Source organism: Vidua macroura, chromosome 5 (genome assembly GCF_024509145.1).
Source record: "Vidua macroura isolate BioBank_ID:100142 chromosome 5, ASM2450914v1, whole genome shotgun sequence".
In the NCBI taxonomy this organism is placed as follows: Eukaryota; Metazoa; Chordata; class Aves; order Passeriformes; family Viduidae; genus Vidua; species Vidua macroura.
The window spans coordinates 44,914,557-44,928,653 of record NC_071575.1 but is presented as its reverse complement, the minus strand read 5'-3'; the positions used below and the strand labels follow the sequence as shown (position 1 = coordinate 44,928,653).

Genomic DNA, 14,097 nt, shown 5'->3' with positions numbered 1-14,097 from the left:
CAAATCAGTCACATTGTAATGCTTATATGATCTCTATATTTCACGCTTGCCTTCAGGTGGGGGTTTTTTTTTGTTTGTTTTTGGTGGTTGTTTTTTTTTGTTTGTTTGTTTGTTTTTGTTTGTTTTTGTTTTTGTTTTTTTTGTGCTGGGGTTTTTCAATTTTGCACATATGATCTATTTAGAAATTCATGTTTTCATGTTTGAAATTACAAGGAGAATATAAAATGTTTTGGTCAGTTTCTTCATTGTATCTTTTATTCTCCTTACGACTACATTTATTTAAAGCAGGATACTTGTGAAAGGACATGAAAACTTCAGCTGCTTTTCCTTTCTTGTGTTTGGGCCACCATGCTTTAGAAGTGGTAGTCTTGCACTTTCCATTTGTTCAGCTGTGTTTTATTCCCTTTCTATGGACATTAATGGGTAATTTGGTATGCACTGCTGTGTTTGTAATTACAAACTGCTGCATACGCAAAAGCAGTACAACTCATTTTGCTCAGCACCTGAAGGTATGGTTTAATAAGGAATTATATTACCATGTTTCAGATTTTTGCCAGCAGCTTTTTTCATTGGAAAGCTGATAAAAAGTGAATGTTATTTAATGTGCAGTGCTCATAGGGAAATACTTTTAAGATAATTTAATACCAGAAATGTATGCATTTATTCAGTAAAGGTGGGGTATTTCTTAGAGGGGATTGAATGAAATGTAATTCACCTTTAGTTTTCACCACTATTTATTGAAGATCATGTTTACCTTATGTTTTTTCATGTAAACAGTTTTAGGCCTGTGCTGTTCACATTATTGTGAAGTTGCCAAATGCTGGCTATTCAACCCATTGACAAATATAGAGTTTTTGATGTAGTGGCACTTCATTACCTGATCAAGCAGCCTGCAGACTGCAAGATCTCAGAGGATTGTTTGCTTACAGACATTCTTAAATGGCACTGTTTACAGGTGTTACAATTTCGTGGCAGATCTCTGGAAGACTTAAGTATGAGAGGGCTAGTAATTAGGTACTTGATTAAATTGCTGGACTTAGTTGAAACTAAAAGAAATGTGAAAAAAGTTTGTTCAAATCTGAAAGACAGAATCAACTTCTTGGTTAGATAAAGTGAAAATCTAAGGAGTTATTCATTAAATAGCATTTTTTAAATCAAAACCTGGTAGTGATTATTTGACTTAAAATTTCTGGTTCTGTGGTGAGAAACCCGAAGAGCAAAAACAGGGTGAAAGACTTGGAAACTATAATAGTGAGTGGGCTGGAAAGAAGAAAGCTTAGTTTCAAGAGATGATGAGTGTCAACAGGATTGGAAAAGGTGTTAGGAAGAGAAGAAACTCACTAAAAATGCGTGGGCCTTGATATGCAATTAGGAATTAATTTTGAGAAATTGCCTACTGAAGAAAACTGAAAAAACTGTCAAAAGTTGAGATGCTTGGAAGGATAAGCAGAATTGACACTGGCAAACCTCCTGGGAATGATGAAGGATAAAACCAGAAATGAATCGTCTGAGGCTTGACAAAGGCAGTGAGGGTTATTGTTTTTGTGGGTTGGGGTTTTTTGTTTGTTTGTTTGGGTTGCTTTCTTGGGGTTCTTTTATTTTTGTGGTTGGGGAGTTTGATGGTGGGCTTTTGTTGTTGGTTTTAATAACTTGGATTAATTAATAGGATAGATCCTTCCCTCCAACTTGGTCTCCAGCCAATTCTTGCTTTAACAGAAGGGCATTGTTGGATTTAAGAAGTAGGTTAGCAGTGATGGTTTTTTTATTTTTGAACTGTTTTAAGGATTAAAGATAAAATTATCTCTTAGTAGGCTCAATGCACTGAAGATTAATTTTTAAAGTGTTTTTTATTCTTACAACCTACTGTCTCTTCAGCATTGTAACTAGGGAAACTTGCTACTTCCTGAATTGAAGCAGCATAAGAACACAATCAGTCCCATATACCTAATAATTAGATCCAGAAATTTAAACTCCCCCAGAATTAGCCCAAGCTCAAAGAACTACCATGTAGCATCTCTACCCTCAAAACACTGATTATGTATTAGCTCTATCAGTATTCCTGATACAGTCTGAGCATTGATCTTCTGAGAGGATGTAGGAGTCCAAGTGGTGCTTAAAACAAGATATATATATATATATATAGGGCACACAGAGCACAGTGTCATGAGGAAAAGTTTCATAAAACCATATGTGATGATGTGACTGTGGTAACTGAGCAAACATGTAAAAACCCATGGAAAGTGGCAAATGAATGGTAGTGGCATAAGGGTAGGTGACAGGAAGGAGTTGATGTTTGACATGGAAGCTGGTTTCCATTTCTCCTGCACTGACAAGTACTTTCAGGCCTCAGGAGGTTGAAATAGCAACAGAAGAGTGTCACACACAAAACCTGTAGGTAGGGAAAATCTGCTGAAGTGTGAATCTACAGTTTTGTGGGGTTTTGTGTGTCTTTTAGACTGTTCTTTATACAACAGAAGCTTGTTTTGTAGGTGACAGCTTTCCTGGCGCTTGTAGTTTAATCCTCTAACCCATGTGTAATTTGATTTATATACAACAGTGACTCATGTATAAATATGGGGTCATCTGTGACCAAAGACACTTTGCTGACAAGCTGTGTTTTAAACACAGCTCCTGGTTCTTAAATTTATGTGCTGTATCTCAGTATCTCACCTAGCCTGATGTCCTCTTTCTTTTGGCAGTTGTTCCATTGAATAGGTTAAACTCAATATGTTTTAAAGATGGGTAAATTATGCCTATTTGTTTTCTCTGTCATTTAAAATACAGGGTAATATTATAGTTTTAAAAGGCATCAGAATTGGGAACTTTTCTACAGTTTAATTTCCTAAATTATGTGGGGGAAAAAATCTATAGTTGCATAAGATGCTTATGCATGTGCCGCTTCTTTGAGTTAAGATTGTGAAAACATTAGATTTTTATCTTGGGGTATAAATGACTAATGTACATCACCATTTATTGCTAACCCACAAAAGATCACTTTCCTGTGTTTTGTTTGAGTCTTATTTACATTGGTGTGGTGACTTGAGTCTTCAGTGGTTGTCTGGACATACACTTGTATGGATATCACAATGGCATGCTTCAAAAACTATAGCATAAAAACAAGGGCCAAGATTCCCCACAGGACGAAGTTTATGGTGTGCCTGTTTTACCTTTCTACTTTGACTTGGAAAGGCTAATAGAGTCAGCCTGACTTGAAAAAAACACAGAAAGTGAATACTGTCAAAATTGAGTGGGTCATGAGTTGTTCCTGGTTCTTTACTGTCCTGGTTTTTTACTGTTCCTGGTTCTTTACCACTTCTTGAGAAGTAGTGTTCATACATTAATTTTCTGCACTGCTGAATCAAGTACTCCTCTGAATGACACTAATAACCTCTAATAGATGGATTTGACACTGTTTTTCCAAGATTTAATTTGTTAGCAATCTTTCTCCTTCTCCTTACTCCAGATAGCTTATATACTTGGTTTCATTACAGTATGAAATGTTCTACTTACGAGGGTACTATGAGTGCTTACTTGACCACAACTACACACCTCACAAGCAGTTCACTACCTTTGTATGGTAAATAATTTATGTATTAACTTTTTCGGTCACATGCTACCTAAATTAAAAAAAAAAAAAAAATCTACTTCAGCATTTTTAAACACAAAATCATAAATAGATTAGGAAATGCTGACACAAGCTTTTCAGTGATCATCTCCAGCTGGAAATTTGCCCATTTTATTATGTTTCTTCTTCACTTGGCTTCCTGGAGAAACTATCTTATGCAATCTCAGTATCTGTGCTGTGTATCTTTCGACTCTATTGCCTGATTTCAACTAAATTCAATTTAGGCATAAACCAAGATGATCAGTTGTTACAAGTGTTATGAAAATAGGCAGTAACGGAAACTGTACGAGATCCAGTGGAGACTATATTATGATTGCACCCCATTATACATCAAGAAGCCCCTTAAGCAAATGCTGCAGTCAAAACCAACCTGTAGCACTGCAGACTTCAGCTGCACATTAGAAAGAGTTTGGTGGCAACCACAGGTTGAGGAATTTAATTCCTGTATTATACTGTTCCCTGTGTTGGCACAGTAGTCTTTGTGGGGCTTGACCATTAATCAGATCAAGAAAAAGAAAGAAGAATTTGCAGACACTTAACTAGATCTCTTAATCACAGTGTGCTTCCTTAAATGTGCCTGCTGCTACAAGAGAGTAGCCACCCTGTGCTGTGTGTCAAGCCACTGCTGTCTCTGAACATTCAGTATCCTGAAATTACTGCTTTAGACACAGTAATTTAATCATCAGGCAATAATCTATAGAAAGCTGTAGTCTTTGATGGTATTTTGCACAGTAACTGTTAATTCTTACCATAGGGAAGATAAAACTTAAAGAAGTTTTTGTTCAGTTTCTAAAGCTGCCATGACCAGAACTATCATCTTCCTTTAAGACACCTCACCATCTTCTAACATTGGCAGGATTGATTGTACATATTTTTGAGAATTAACTCACTTGGAAGCACTAGTGCATCATTAAACACCATCAGAACAGCCCCTTTCACATGGCCTGTTGGAGTCAGACTTTGATTTATTGTGAAGCAAGCTGGCCCCTAACTTCTTGGAACTATTTCTAGCTGAGGAATGAGGTGACCTTGGAATTGGAGGGTGGAGGATATCTGGAAGAGATGAAAGGATTTATAGTGACAGGAGAGGTAGGGTTAGTAACTGAGTGTGGGAAGCAATGAACGAGGGTGGGACTGGACTTGCAGTTGAAAAAAAAAAAGAGAGATTTTTTGCCAAGATCAGGAACTGCAGCCAAGAGGGTGGGGGAAGGAATGAGATGGGGAACATGGGTGGAGATGGGAATTAATTCCACAGAAGCTCTAAAGCCCATGGGCAAGTGCAGTGGAGTTTCTCTCTGGCTGGAGAGTGGAGACGCTACATCATGCAAGAAAACCCGCTGCTATTTCTGGTGCCAGAAACAAGTGGGGAGCAGTCAGGTGCTTCCAGCTTGGTGTCTTCCTCTCTGGATGCCCTCAAGGCGTCTGCAGGAAGCTACAATTGTAAGGCAGGAAATGCAGCGTTCCTGCATCAAGTACCTGGAATTGCTTACTAAAAAATTTGATAAACATGCTATCCACTGCTGTTGTTCTGTTTGGTTCAGTTTACTGTATTTGTCATCAGCTAGGATGTAAATGTAATGTAACTTGAAGTAAAAATGAGTTTTTAATTAAATTATTAATCTGCTTAGCCAAGTGTAGGTCTAGCCATAACTCAAAAATGCCCTGACAACTTTTTTTTTAATGCTTTTCATAGTTTTTGTCACATTTACTCTTAGGCATCACTACAGCTCACTGTACAGTTTTCCTTTTTCTTATGTTTATATGGAAGGAGATTTCTTGCAACTGTCTTTTTGCTAAAATCAGAAGCAGAGATAAGCAAGTAATTATCTGGTGTCTCATGACCCAGGTAAGTTACTAAAAAGCCCTGTACTTCAGGAGTGTTCCTTTCTACTTTAAGTAGGATGGACTTTTTGCTATCCAGAAAAGCAAGTATCACTATATTGAGCTGGCTCTGAAGCTTCTTAATGTGTGTAGGTGTTACTCGTGTCACAGTAAGCAGCCAGAGCAGTGATCCCAAAGAGAAGTATCTCTTCGACTGTAAAGGTTGTTCTAAGTATTCCTAACAAAACATATGTGCATATTGCTGAGGAGTTATATTGAGATATGCAGAGGTCTGCTGGGGATAAAGTGCTGAGCTTGGTTTTGTCTGTTGCGGATCAACTAAGATTTTAAAAGAGGAAAGGACATTTAGCATGTTACCTGAGTATGAATACTCAATGTCTGATGTCAGGTAAGGTTTTGTGGATGTAAGGATAGAAACTTCCATTGGTATGTTTGCAGTTAATTTCATTATGTATCACTCAGCAGGTAGGTGTAACTAGTAAGCAAGTAGCTTTTTACTGTATTCCTTAAAACTGCTGTATTACATATTACATTAAAGCTGTGAGAGAACGTGTGTGCATATGTACATAATACATACAGTGGGTAGTGTTTCCTTTCTTTAGATGCTTCCATGCAGTTATGGAACGTACCTTTTGTTTATAATTTCCTGTTTGTTAGCAATGCAGGAAATGTAAATGCATTTCTGTCATGAGGTGATACAAAGATGTTCTCATAATTCAATTGACTTAAAATATTTTTCAATGAATTTTTGATTTTTCAGGGTACTAGGGTTATATGAGAGCTTGAGCAAATACTTGCTAAGGGGACAGGGAGGACTCAGATAAAATTGTGGGGGGAGTGAAGGTAGTCAGAGATAGTAATGCTTCCTTTGTTAGGTATTGGCCAACTGCAGGGTCTTTGGAGCAGCAAGAGTGATTCAGCTTTGTCCACAGCGCAGTTTGCTGAGCACTGATGAACTAAGGAGAACAAAGAAAAGAGGCAAACAAGTGAAAAAGATAGATTAATACTAAGTTAAAGCAATATAAAGAGAGTAAATTGATTATGTTAAAACTAAGCAATAGTTCTAAAATCAGGTTTAGATGCATTGCAGCCAACAAATGGAAAGTGTTAGTCGTGTTTTCTTCATCAAGAGTGTAAGCTGTTAACTTACCCTAGAGAAGGCAACTTTTTTTCCCCCCCTTAAACAGTTGCTGTTATTATTTTACACAGTCCATGGTACTCTTAAATACATACATAAATTAAATAATTGTTTAGTATGTAAATCAATTCTTTGTGTATGCTTATCCTTGAAATAGCAAAATTCCTTACCAGCTGATTTAAAAATAAAAAGTTTGCAATGTTTATGTGATTTGAAGGAATAACAAGCCCGCTGGACTTTCTCATTTAAATGAGAAAATGTAATTCATTTTCATTGTTGTTTTTTATTTAATTTGGCTTGCTCTGTTCTAAATAATTAAATATTTTTTCCTAATTTAATTCTGATTCCAGACAGTATAGTTCAGTCTTTATTAGTATGAGCTGTTCAGGTTTTTTTGGTCTTGGTTTTTTAAATTTGTTTCTGTTTAGTTGGGTTTTTTTGGTTGTTTGTGGGAGGTTTTTTGGTGTTATTGGGCAGGTGTTTGTGTTTTGTAAATTCTGGAAGGCTATCTGAAGGAAGGAATGCCTGATTTTTCAGGATATGTTTATATGAATAACCTCTGTTTATTCTGTATCTTTGAGAACATGTGGTAATTTTGTATGATGTAAGGTTAAAAGGTAAATGGTCTGGTACTGTTTCTTTTGGCTATTGCATTAAAGTGTTTGACCTTTAGCAACCTGTCTTTATCTTAGGCAGTAAACTGTTTAGTTCTGCTTATCAAAAGAGACTTCAGTGCTCTCTTTCCATGCTATTCTCATCCAAAACACACTGTATCAATCCGGCATCAGTAGACTTTATCAGCATCAGCTATATTCTGTTTAGAGATCAGGCATAAAAAGTTTATGTTGTAAGAGTACATTTTATTCAGTGAATATTTTCATTCCTAGTTTAGTGGTTTCCAGTTTCGTTATCTAGATTAGATCTTCTTTTGTATTACCTCCTTATTACTTTACTCTTTCCCACAATTTTAGCTGTTTGACTTGAAATTACTTAGTTTGGTGTCACTGTAAAGTGAGTTCTTTTAGACTATTCACACTATACCCTGTGTCTGTCTAAAGGTAAGGTTAAAATGGCAAAGTAAGTATCTTTGCAGATTTTTTGAGAGACTTTCTAATTATTTGGGGATCCCTTCAAATCATAACTTGGTGGGGGTAATTTGGAACTTAATTAAGTGTTTAGTTAAACAAGTCCCCCATACCTTCAGTTGTCTATGTGATTTACCAAAGTGAAATTCTACACGTTGGAGTATTGGCTAGAGGCAGAATTTGCTATGTCTCTGAAGTGACCATAATTCATAATGCTGCTGGTGATACTGAACAAATCTGTAACCTGCAGGAAGCTGACGGAGTTTGAGGGCAGCTGCTAGTTTGTTCTAGATATTTTTTTTTCATTAACTTGTTAATTTACATGATGTTTTACTGTTGTTACTAGTAAACAAATACTGTTACCATAATCAGCCTCTCTGTTTATAGTTGTAGTAAATAGGATATTTCATGAAGTAAATCCAAGAAGACTGAGTCTAGACTGCTTGTATCCTTGTATCCTTGTGTCAGCATTTGAGTGTGGCAGGACCAGGGCAGTGATTGTTCTCCTGTACTGGGCACTGGTGAGGCGAATCCTATGTCCAGTTCTGGGCCCTCACTACAAGAAAGACATTGAGGAGCTGGAGCTTGTCTGGAGAAGGGCAACATAGCTGGTGAAGGGGCTGAAACTTAGTTCTTATGAGGAGCAGCTGAGAGAGCTGGGGGTGTTTATCCTGGAGAAAAGGAGGCTCAGGGGGGACGTTATCACTCTACAATGCCTGAAAGGAGATTGTAGCCAAGTGGGCATCAGTCTCTTCTTACAGGTAGCAAGTGACAGGACAAGAGGAAATGGCCCCAAGTTGCACCAGGGGCCCAAAGGGGAGGTTTAGGTTTGATACTAGGAAGAATTCACCAAAACAGTTGTCAAACATTGGAACAGGGTGCCCAGTAGAGTAGTGGAATCACTAGCCATGGTGGTATTTGAAAGATGTGTAGATGTGGCACTTGGGAACAAGGTTTAGTGGTGCACTTGGCAGTGTTATGTTTACAGCTGGACTCAATCTTAAAGGTCATCTGTAATGATTCTGTGATTCTGAGTTTTATCTCCTGAGTATTAGAAATATCTCTGTTACTTTTTGACTTGGTGGATTTGTTGCATCACGCTGCTACCAAAATTTGTAGGTGTCAGGCATCACAGAAAGCTGCTCTAAGCTGTTTGAAGAATACAGGGCTAAAGCTCTCAAAAAGAAGCCCCAGTTTTGATGATCCCAGTTTCTTCTCTTTTTTTATAAGGACAGATTGAAACCAGACTCAAAAAGAATCAAAGCTTTTCAGTGTATGCCAGAATCCAAAGACGAGCAAGCACTTCAAAAAGTCACGAGTGTGTTCGTGTATCTTGCCAAGTTTGCTCCCAATCTGTCCTCTGTCAATTCACCCACCCCATCAGACAACTTCTGGAAAATGTTCAGTGACACTGGATTGAATAGGGCAGACTTTCCTTGAATGAGTTTGATAGGTAAAAGTTCTTGTGCTGAAATGCTGCAGCGTTGCGTAACTATCTCATTAAGAAAAGCTCGAAAAGAGACTGTAGAGAGCCAGTGTTCTTATAAGATGTTTTTAAGTACAAAATGGGCTTGTTTTTCACAATGAAAAAGATGAGTGATTTCCAAGCTTTTTGAACCAGCTAATTGCTGTGATTCTTCAGTATTACTTATGACTGTAACCCAAATTAATTGAATAATTAATTCCAAGTACCATGGGATATGGTCAGTGGTACATCCACTCAGTAAATACAGAACTTGTACTACATTCCCTTGGAACCACAGTTGGTAATAGCTGCCCTAAGACATATGATTTACTAACCATAAAAAACAATCTTTACTCCTTGTGGCTTTCTCTTTAGGGAGAGACATGTTTTCTATTTTTACCAATTTTTTGATCAGATTTTTGCTTCCAAATTGATGTGGAAATAACTTGAATTGTAGGAACAGATTTAGAAGAAGAGAGTTTTTGTGTTGAATGTTGAAAACACAGAAGGAATGAACATATTTACAGTAAAAAATGAGGCTTCATCATACAGGTTCTCTGACCCACTCCAGCCCCAGCCATTGTGCCAGCTTCACGTTCTGTTTCTGTACATATTTTGTATTTGACTGAAATTACATACTAAGGTATGCAAACATTTAAAAACGGATCCTGTGTGCTTTGTCTGTCTGGGTTAGGTGGAAGTTCTTTGAGTGTTTCCAGATGAGCTCAAGGTAGACACACTAGTCTAAAGCCAAACGTCCTCTTTAAATATCATCCATAGCTGCTCATTACTTTCTCACCCAGGATAAGTGATTCCTCCCTGTAGCCCAACTGATGTCCTAGCATGTGACCTAATGAGACTGGTTTTGCCTAAGAATTTGTTTTAGGAGTAGTCCTGTATATTACTGGCTCACACAAACAAGGCGGGTGATGGTTTCTGGCATAGGGATGCTGACAGCTAGGATGGGGGAATAGCCTTTTCAGGTGACACAGCTGCATGTGGAAATATATATCTATCCACAAGCGAAGAAACGATCAAGAGAAGTACTCCAAATAATTTACTTTTCATTTATTTTGTTTTAGATTTGAAATGAGTACTTAAAGTAAATGATGAGTGACTATTTCAAGGGTAAAGGCAGGACAGTGACTTGGACTTGAAAAAAAATTGATTCATTATTGAGGCACTAATAAAACTGATTTGTGAGGCTAATATAATGTGTGAAGTAATTCTAAACCTTCAGAAGCAGTAAGGTTTAACATAAACTAAGCCATAAAATGTTGGTAATCAAAGTAATTGTTTTTCTTCTTGCAGCTGTTGCTGTTCTTTTCTTAGAAGCTGTCCATTACACACAGTAGTTTACTTGTTTTGTGTAGTATTTTCTTTATGCTGCATATGTGATGAAAAAACCTACCCTTTGGCATGCAATTTCATACTTGCTTTAGCATTTTTTTAACCTTTAAAGAAAAAATTAAAGTTGCTTTTTATATAGTGATGGGGAGGAAATCTTCTCTTGTAAGGACTGGTTCTTAAACTCATAGCTCCACCAGCTTTGAATTTGTATTAGCAAAGCTGCTGCCAGTTAACTGTACTATTAATCTGCTCAGAGTTGCTCTTAATTGGAAATAAAGGGGGGTTTAATTTTTTTTTTTTATTTTTATTACTGCTTATTTTCATTGTGCAATTGGAGAAAATACAGGCAATCCACACCTCAGGATAAAATCCTGTCTTGCCCATTAACAAAAATGAGTTCACTTAATGCAGAATGTTGTGAATCTGAGAATATTTGTAGCTGAGGATATTTGTTGAAATTGAAAGTGGGATGACTTTTATTGAGGGAAAACTAAGTCATCACAAATCAGTTTTGGGTAAAATCAAATGCATCATTTTTGATCTTGACTTCAACACAAGCTATGTGGATTTTGAACTACTCTACATTTCATACAAAATATTTGTCTGGTTTTATGACAAGAAAGATGGGTTTATCATTTTATTGTTCCTGTTAATATACAGCCCATTCTGCTGAAGCTTAAATGAATATCACTTTCTTTTATGGTCAGTCAACGTAACTGAAAATTATTTAAAGCATTTTTAACAAGACAATTAACATGGAGTCTTTTGCAGATAAACTTCACCCTTCCTGTTTTGGATGGAGCAATAACTTTACTGTGGATCAGATTTAGGAAGTGGCTTTCCATCAATTCAGTATTTTATAAATAAAAAGTTGTAGGGTGAGGCCCTTCCTTTGGCATAAAGCTGATTATTTCCTGTTTAATCCTGAACTTGCGTATTTCAACTAATGGAAGTTTCCTAGCATCTGTTGGAGAGGAGAATTGAGGATTTTGATTTCATTTACGCACCTACAAAAATACAGTTTCTATGTTTACATATTATTAAAGAACAAATATAAATTATTAGATATATAAATAGTTACCCATTTACAACTTTTGGACTTGGCTGCACAGTTGTTTGTACATGGCATTCTTAAACATACAGCTGGGTATTCTTATACATGAGCTGCAAAGATGTCATTGACACATCTTCAAGAGATCATCAGTACTTCTAGTGAGATTTAGAAACTGATCAATTATAATTGCAATGGGTTTTTTGATCTCATATTTATCATCTCCTTGTACAAGGCACACACTTTCTATAAGAAAAGGGAGAATTTAAACTTGTACTGCTGTTTTACTTAAGGAGCACACAAGTTAATATATGAAGTAACTCTACCCTCCTCCAACACATCTGTTGTAAAGAAGCCTATGAAATCTAGGCCACACACAAGCTGGTCTCCAAGGGCCTGTAGTTGGTGTTAAAATGCTGTTATTATGTGGTCTGATTGGTTTAGTAAAGAATAATCTCCAGTAAAACCATGTAACATAATAGTCCTTGCTCTCCCACATGGGAGCTATTTCTGCTTGACTAAGCAAGACATTTCTTGAAGAAGTAATAATACACTTGTTCTTTCCAAAATGTAACATTAAGTGAAGTGTATCATCATGTACATTTCTGTTGTGTACCAGTTCTTGTTCATTTAAACATTTGTGTCAAGTCCCCACCATAGTATTAAAAAAATAGCAAAGTAAACACATGGATTTCCTAGCAATATATTAAAAATAAATTCTTGCTTCTTGTTGAAAACTTTTGTGTAGTAGTTTTAAAGCAATGAGTAACTATTTGGAATTTGTAAGTTTTCATTAATGGAAACTCTGTTTTCTAAATAGTACCAACGTTTGCTATGATTGGTCTGAATTATAACAGCCTTGCTCTACAGATCTGTCCTTGGTAACCGCAGCTGTAAACAGGTACTGCACTTGCGGAGGGACTTCACTTTCTATTGCTTTTTAATTACATTATTCTTTAGGTCTCCTCAACAGCTCTATGTTCATTTTTAGATTGCTGTATAAGCATTAAGCAAAGGCACAAAAAGGTGTAACCTTTTGTTTGGATGGTGAAGGGAAGAAGGGAGTTCAGGCAGCGTGCAGGCTCTCTGCAGAGATGATTACAGGTATGACTGCTGTGAGGGGCTGAGCCCTGCACAGCAGGAGCCGTGGGCAGAGTTGGCTGGCATGGGCAGATGTGGGATGCTGGAGCCAGCTGCAGGCTCTCCTGAGCAATGGTGGGCTCCACTCCATGCAGTGGCTTCTCCGTAATTGCTCAGGTGTCAGGAGGGGAATGGTATGAACGAAGCAAAGCAGTGTCTAGATGGTGTCTTGAGCTTAAACTGGAGGTAATGGATTCACACAGGTAAATAATTCTGCCCACGTGTTTTCTGCTCAGTGCATGTAAAAGACCAGGGTTGTGTCTCAGGACTCAAGCCAATTCTTGAAGATTTTCAGCCTTGAAAATGTATTTGTAAACTCAGCAGAGTTGATCATTGTTGGCGAAGATACACACCCCTCAGTTTTACAGAGCGCTTTTCATAGTAGAATTCTGCTTTTAAATGAAGGGGAAGACTTGTGGTGGCATTGTTTCAGACTGCATGTCCTCTATCCGATTAGTTTAGTCAAAGGAATGAGTGATGCTGTGATCTCGAAGTGAATGCTGTAAACCAGCTGAACAGAAACACTGTGGCTCCCAGCACCCTCCCCTGCTGCGCTTTGCTCACCTGCTGTGCCCCCAGGTGTTGCCAATACTGGTCCTTGAGGACTTCCAGGAGACTTTTCAGTCAGATATTTAGATGCCAAAAATAGTGGGCATTATTTCTGAAAGTTGATTAAATCTGTTGAAGTTCCTAAAAAGGAACTTGTAAGTTACATTGGAAAGAGAGGCAGAATTGCATTTAAGTGAAAATAACTTTAATAATTTGCATATCTTCAGTAAGAAGCAAATTGACATGAAATTGTTCATTATTACATAATAGATTAAAGAATTGATTTCCCCAGTTTGCATTTTAACGAGTATCTAATTGGTTTATAATCACATGGATTAATGGGTGCAGAAAATACTACATAGATACAGGGCCAAATTGTTAGTGTGTCTTTAAGAAAGGAATAGAGTTTACTACTTGATATTTTATAGTTAAAAATTGTATGCCATTGTAAACTGTATGCTATCATAAGCAAGCATTGAATTTGGTCTATGTTAATTTAGTTTTTTGTAACCATAAAAATAGTTCATCTTGGTTGAAAATCAGTTTTAAATGTCTTGATCATGAAAATTGTCTGCAAGTGGTTTAATGACAGTTCTGAGCATTCTTTGCACTGTGGAGCTATAAATTAATGTTTTGTACTCATAAATGTAACAGTACAATTACATAAACGTAACAGTACAATTACATTGCCACTGCAGTGATGAAAATTTTTGTGTACTCATTTAGTAGAGGATTAACCTATTGTAGTTTGGAAGAGTAAATTTCAGGTAAGTTAATGAAATCTAATTTACATGGTTGAAAAAAAAATCCAAGATAACACATAAATAAATTAAAAAGAAGAGATTTGGGGAG

At 36.9% G+C, this 14,097-nt stretch overlaps 1 protein-coding gene across 2 annotated transcripts in view; it reads left to right on the top strand.

The window, feature by feature from the left end:
- PPHLN1 (periphilin 1) overlaps positions 1–14,097 on the top strand; it is a 64,164-nt gene that overhangs the window by 40,170 nt on the left and 9,897 nt on the right. The gene's annotated exons all lie outside the window — the stretch shown is intronic.